Source organism: Pseudorca crassidens, chromosome 8, assembly GCF_039906515.1.
Source record: "Pseudorca crassidens isolate mPseCra1 chromosome 8, mPseCra1.hap1, whole genome shotgun sequence".
In the NCBI taxonomy this organism is placed as follows: Eukaryota; Metazoa; Chordata; class Mammalia; order Artiodactyla; family Delphinidae; genus Pseudorca; species Pseudorca crassidens.
In genome coordinates this window covers 66,250,406-66,257,007 of record NC_090303.1, presented here as the reverse complement: position 1 = coordinate 66,257,007, position 6,602 = coordinate 66,250,406, and the positions used below count along the sequence as shown (strand labels likewise).

The window sequence follows — 6,602 nt, the reverse complement described above, 5'->3', positions numbered from 1 at the left end:
ATAAGAAAGCTGATGACAGATTTCTTGCAGGTTTTGAACTAGCGTGTGTATTACTTGTCAACAATAGTAATGTATCAGATATCAACAATCATAATGGCATAAGAAAGGAAACTCTACGGTGTGTAAGGAGATTGGCCCAAGTACCTTCTTCCTTAAAAGGGAGAAAAAGTTTTTTCTTATGTATCTGTCAAATTCAATCAAGAGTCATGTTTGAAAGACCGTCTGAAATTATCTGAAACGTGTAACTAGGCAGAAAAGATTACAAGGTGTTCTTAGACTGTGGTGCTGCGCTTGACCTCCTATTCATTGAACTATTTCACAAATCTTTGGGGACAGAGGTTAATTTGTAGAATTTCGTTCAGTGGAGATGTAAATAATTTATGTTCACTAGAATAGATAACCTCAAAGGCAATAGTTTGTTGTCCTGTTGGACATGGACCAGTTTTACATCTAACCCAGCAATCTTACCAAACACTGCCTCAAAATATCTTACTTCTTCAGTGCTCTTTAAACTGGTTTTAGTGTCTTACCAGTTCCTCATTAATTAGTGAGTTACAGAACACCTTTGACATATGTTCATTTTATATTTATACGAGTCATGATTTTTTTCCTTCTTGAAAACCATACTTTATCTGTCATCATGTCTCCATTGTAAAATAGGAGAAACTTGACGGAATGACCACTGATTTGGGAAATAAAACACCTAGATTCTATCATTCACGTGCTGCATGATCTTCAGCAAATCACATAAGCTCCTTGAGGCTCAGCTTCCTCATCTGTTAAATGGGAGTAATAGCAGTGCCTTGTCTGCAGGGAATAATAATAGTTGTGAGAGTCAAACAAGGGCATGGAACAGGCTCAGTGAGTGAATATCTTTGTCCCCAAGCTGTTTACTGACAGCACGTAAGCTTTTGTAACAAAGGCTGCTGGTTTCCATGAAGGGGAGCTGGTAATAAGATTCCTCAGAGGTTTTTGTTTTTGTTTTTGTTTTTAAAAAAGACACATTTATTCGGCATCATGATCAGACTATTATATTTAGCAATCAGCAGCATGGGTGCAAAACAAAAAATCTACATTAAAACCCTTTGTTGAAATGCTTTACACTTTCCACAGAACAAAAACTAAAATAACCTATTATACAATTAGTCACAAATACAGTCCTCGAGTTTTTTGCACATACACATGAGTATTGTCTAAAACATGTCTTCTTTGTAGCAGCTAGGCCCTGCCACCACTGTGCTTGGCCGAGTTCACAAATCTGTTGTAGCCTGTAGCTTCCCCGTCACTTCTCTGGCTCTCCTCTCCTGCTAAGCTTTGTTTCCTGGCAGTAATTACAGCCTCCTGCCACTGCCGTAGCTCCTGCTGCTGCTGGAACCGCCACAGCCACCTTAGTTTTGGGGTTTGGCAAAGTATTGGCCTCTACCACCATAGAGGCAAGAACTTCTGTCTCCAAAGTTTCCTCCTTTCACGGGTCCAAAATTTGCAGATTGATTGTTGTAACGGCCAAAAGCATTGTAGCTTCCACCCTCTCCAAAAGTGCTTCCATCATTACCGAATCCATTATAGCCATCCCGCTGCCACCATAGCCACCGCCACCACGGCTGCCACCAAAGGCATCTCGACCACTGACGTTTCCTCCACGAACAAAGCTGCCATTCCCACCAAAACCACCGCCACGACCACCATCAAAGTTTCCAGAACCACTTTGACCCCTTTGGCTGGGTGAAGCACCAGCCATCTCTCGCTTAGATAGGGCTTTCCTTACTTCACAGTTGTGGCCATTCACAGTGTGGCGTTTCTGAATGACAACCTTGTCTACGGAGTCATGGTCATCAAAGGTTACGAAAGCAAAGCCTCTCTTTTTGCCACTGCCTCAGTCAGTCATGATTTCAATCACTTCAATTTTTCCCATACTGTTCAAAATAATCTCTTCGGTGATGTTCTTCAGTGTCTTCTTTAATGCCACCAACAAAAATCTTTTTCATAGTTAAGTGGGCACCAGGTCTTTGAGAATCTTCTCTTGAGACGGCCCTCTTTGGTTCCCCAACTCTTCCATCCACCTCGCATGGCCTTGCCTTCATGGCTGCACCCACCTCCTCCACAGTGGCATACGTGACAAACCCGAAGCCTCTGGAGCGCCTGCTGTTTGGATCCCTCGTTACCACACAATCTGTCAGCACTCCCCGCTGCTCAAAGTGGCTCCTCATGGGCTTCCCTGGTGGCGCAGTGGTTGAGAGTCCGCCTGCCGATGCAGGGGACACGGGTTCGTGCCCCAGTCCGGGAAGATCCCACATGCCACGGAGCGGCTGGCCCATGAGCCATGTCCGCTGAGCCTGCGCGTCCAGAGCCTGTGCTCCGCAACAGGAGAGGCCGCAACAGTGAGAGGGTCGCGTACTGCAAAAAAAAAAAAAAGTAGCAAAAACAGTGTTTGGAAGGTTGGCTGCAGGGCAGAATAAGGAGTTAGAAAGTGATCAAAGGTGATTCACAGTGTTAAATGGAAAATATACCCTGGAGCTTACCTTCACGTGGTCCAAGGTGTTTCCTGAGCAAATGGCATCACTTAGAGAAGTGATGCAGGGCCAGAGAGTGGGGAGAGAGGGTCTACAGTGTGCATTTCAATGACAATGGGAAATAGTCACTCTGACCAATGCTCTTCTTTGGGCTGATAACTAAAAATCCACCCTACAAATGCCAACTGTATAGCTGTAAGTACGGTACTTTACTAAAGTTCCAAATGTCACGAGAAATAAAGGTCTTTATGGTGCTATGAAACGCTTATACCTGAATGTGAATGAAGTCACTGACAGCTATTTCGTGGAGTGCAGGAGAGAGATTATCAGGACGCTGGGCACCAGTGGGGAAAAGTAAAAAACGCAGAGGCTGAGGGCAGAAATAGATCAAGGGGAAGCCAGGCTGGCAGCTACCCATGGTGCCACCCCATGATGGGCACCAAGACATCACTGGAATAGGAGGAAATGTTGTGCCAGTTAGCTCAGATTTCCACATGTAATTTCTTGCTTTATTGGGAAACTAATGGGTCCTGCTCTCACCAATTCCCCAAAGTACAAGTGGGCATTTGAAAAGCCATCCTCCCATAGGCCAACTGCTTGGTGCTGTTTCAGCCTCTCCATCAGTGATGGAACGTGGATAGGCTGACCGTCCTACAATGAGGACAAAGTCAACCTAAGCTCTGGCACCTGGTGAGTTTTGACCTGGTGCAGTCAACAAAGAATGAGGGTTCTGCTTTACTGTATGTGTCTTAACCCTCTAAGAGGCCTCCCAAAACATTGTCTGGTTCAGGAAAAAATAAAACGGAATGAATACAACATCTACCAAAAAAATGAAAAACGTTTGCCATTGTGAAAGTCATAAAAAGGCTTTAAACATATTTTAATAAAACTTTACAACTACATTCATTCGTTCTCCCTTATCATTAGTGAACATGAATAATGCTATGGAAGAATTGTGAAATAAAAGACATTTCTGGGACTTCCCTGGGGGTCCAGTGGTTAAGACTCCATGCTTCTACTGCAGGGAGCACAGGTTCAATCCCTGATTGGGGTACTAAGATCCCACATGCCACATGGCGTGGGGAAAAGAAAGACATTTCCTTTTTTTTTTTTAATTTTTATTTATTTATTTTTGTCTGTGTTGGGTCTCCATTGCTGCACGTGGGCTTTCTCTAGCTGCAGAGAGCGGGGGCTACTCTTTGTTGCGGTGTGCAGGCTTTTCATCCTGGTGGCTTCTTTTGTTGCGGAGCATGGGCTCTAGGCGCGCGGGCTTCAGTAGTTTGGCACACGGGCTTAGTTGCTCCACGGCATGTGGGATCTTCCCGGACCAGGGCTCGAACCTGTGTCCTCTGAATTGGCAGGCGGATTCTTAATCACTGCACCACCAGGGAAGCCCCAAAAAAGACATTTCTAAGAAAGTTAAAATATAATGCTACATTTATTCTAAATAACAAGCCCTTAATTCGAAAGAGATATACAATTTTTTAAAGAGAAAATTCATTTCTTCCCTTCAACCACCAACTAAATAAATGTTGAACAAATATGGGAAGTCCATTGGTTTGGGGGAGTTCCATATTGCTACCCTACTTTGGGCACCACATGTCTATAACCAGCCCTGGCTCACCATATCTACCCCCCCCACCCCAATATAGGTATATATTTTCTTTTGGTTTCGCGTGAATGCATTTGATTCCTTTATTCAACAAGCATATATTGTATGTCGACTACATGTCAAGTACTGTCCTAAGTACTCTCGAATATTATCACATTTTATCTTTATAGCAAACCTTTCAGGTTGTTTACAAATGAGAAAATTCATTTCAGAAGCTAACATCCCAGACTCCCAGACGCAATATTAATTTAGTGAATTGATCTTTTTTCCTCAACACATTCCAAAAAGGATTTAAGTCTTTTCCATTAAAAATAAAATCCTACATCTAATGTATGGAGTTTCTGAGTAATGATGGTGCATTGGACAGATGTGTTTACCTTGGCTCTCTCATGGAGGCCCACAAAAAGCCAGCAATGGAGTTCTGTTAAAGAGACTCATAATTTACACAAAGTCAGTGGAGAGGAAACAGCAGCAACAGCATGTGGAAAGTGGTAAAAAGCATCTGGCTTGGTCAACTCAAGAGAGCCAAGAGCCAAACCAGAGGAGGGGAAGCCCAGAAACCACCAGCACTGCCTTGCAGAATTTCACAAAATCTCAGAAACAAGCAGCACCAGGTACCCTCTGAAATCGAGGGTAAAATCAGAGTCAAAAACAGGACGGTGGCTGGAAAAAATCTGTTAAGAAGCAGTAGATCGCTTCCCCAACCTCAGCAAAATGGTGTACGTTTATTCTGAGAAAATGGTGAGCCGGAGAGACTCTGCCCCAGATGGAGGTTTGAGGTACCACACTGGAAACAGGAGGCTTTGGGAAGGCTGTCCGTTGAATCTGGAGCTGCTCCCAGGCTCCTCCCTCACTGGCAGCCGGGTCCTCCACCAAGGACTGGGACATTCTTCTCTGGTCATAGAAAATAATCCCACATATACTGACACTATAGACCCACAGTGAAATGTGCCACCCCACGATACTTAAGTGGAGTCTGCCACATACAGAGTCTGCAGTCAGCATTTAGTCCCTCATTCGTAAACATGGACAGAGAGCCACGGACTGAAATTGAACACTTGGGGAAAGCTTCTAACGTAAAGAAAGAAAGCCCCAAACTAATAAACAGAAGAAAGAAACTTAGAGGAAAGAGAAAATATGAGGGGAGGGGCAGGGGGAGACTTAAAAGAAAATAATTTCACTAAGATCTTCAAAGGAAGAGAAGATATTTTCCACAGGTCCCAAGAACAGAATGTTATTTAAAAAAAAAAATTCAGGAAACAGGAGCGCTGCAATATACAGTTGAGGAGTGTCATGAACAGACTTCTAAAAATGTCCCCACAAGATCCCCACCCTCCAGTTATGCAAACACTAATCTTAGTACTACTGTAAAGGGACTTACATGTGCAATTAAGGTTACTAATCAGCCAATCTTAAAGAAGGGAAATGATCCTGGATTACCAAGTAAGTCCTCAGAGAATGCAAGAGAGGAGATTATTGAAGAAACAGAGAAAAATGCCCTTCAGTGGGGGGGTGGGGGGGTGGGGGGTGGGAGATGGGGGGTGGGGGGGGTGGGGGGGAGGGATAGCTAGGGAGTCCGGGATTGACATGTACACACTGCTATATTTAAAATAGGTAAACAAAAAGGACCTACTGTATAGCACAGGGAACTCTGATCAATGCTCTGTAATAACATAAATGGGAAAAGAATTTGAAAAAGAATAGATGCATGTATATGTAGAACTGAATCACTTTTCTGTACACCTGAAACTAACACAACATTGTTAATCAACCATACTCCAGTGTAAAATAAAAATAAAAAGACAAGAAAAGAAAAATGACCTTCATTTGAAGGACGTGAGTTCTCACATTACAAAAGCCCAACACAGTGGATGGAAAAAGACCCCAGAAATGCCCATTATTTTCCTGAAATTTCAGAACACTCAGAACAGAAAGAAAACCCAACAAAGCTTCCAGAGAGAAAAAACAAGTCACATCAAAGGATCAAAATCAGAATGGCTTTGGACTTCACAGCTGAAATGCTGGAACCTAGAAACCAATGGACCAAAGTCCTCACAATCTAAGGAAAAACTATTTCTAGACTAGAATTCTAGAACTGGCCAAATTATCAGTGAAGTATGATGGTAGACTAATGACATTAGACCAGTTAGCTCTCATGAATGTACCTCCCAGCATCATTCTCAGATGCTTCAACAAAACTAGGACTTTAACTGTGGGAGAGGAAGAGACAGGATTCAGGAGCCACGGGGCCGGGGACGGGGGAGGCAGGAAGTGCTGGTCTTATAATAAACTTTGTAGAAATATCAGACCCTTAAGGTTTGGTTAAAATAAAAATGGAAAAATAGGCATATTGTAAAAACAGAAGAATAAATAAATGAGGAAACGGATTGAAGAAAACAACCTGGGGTAAACTTAATATCTCAAATGCATACTGTCTGGCCTCAATTAATTCCAAGAACTAGACCACAGATTTGGCTTCA

At 43.1% G+C, this 6,602-nt stretch overlaps 1 pseudogene; it reads right to left on the bottom strand.

Annotated features, from left to right (window-relative positions):
• Window positions 1-1,331: 1,331 nt before the first annotated feature.
• On the bottom strand, window positions 1,332-2,207 carry LOC137228715 (heterogeneous nuclear ribonucleoprotein A1-like; annotated as a pseudogene).
• Window positions 2,208-6,602: the final 4,395 nt, after the last annotated feature.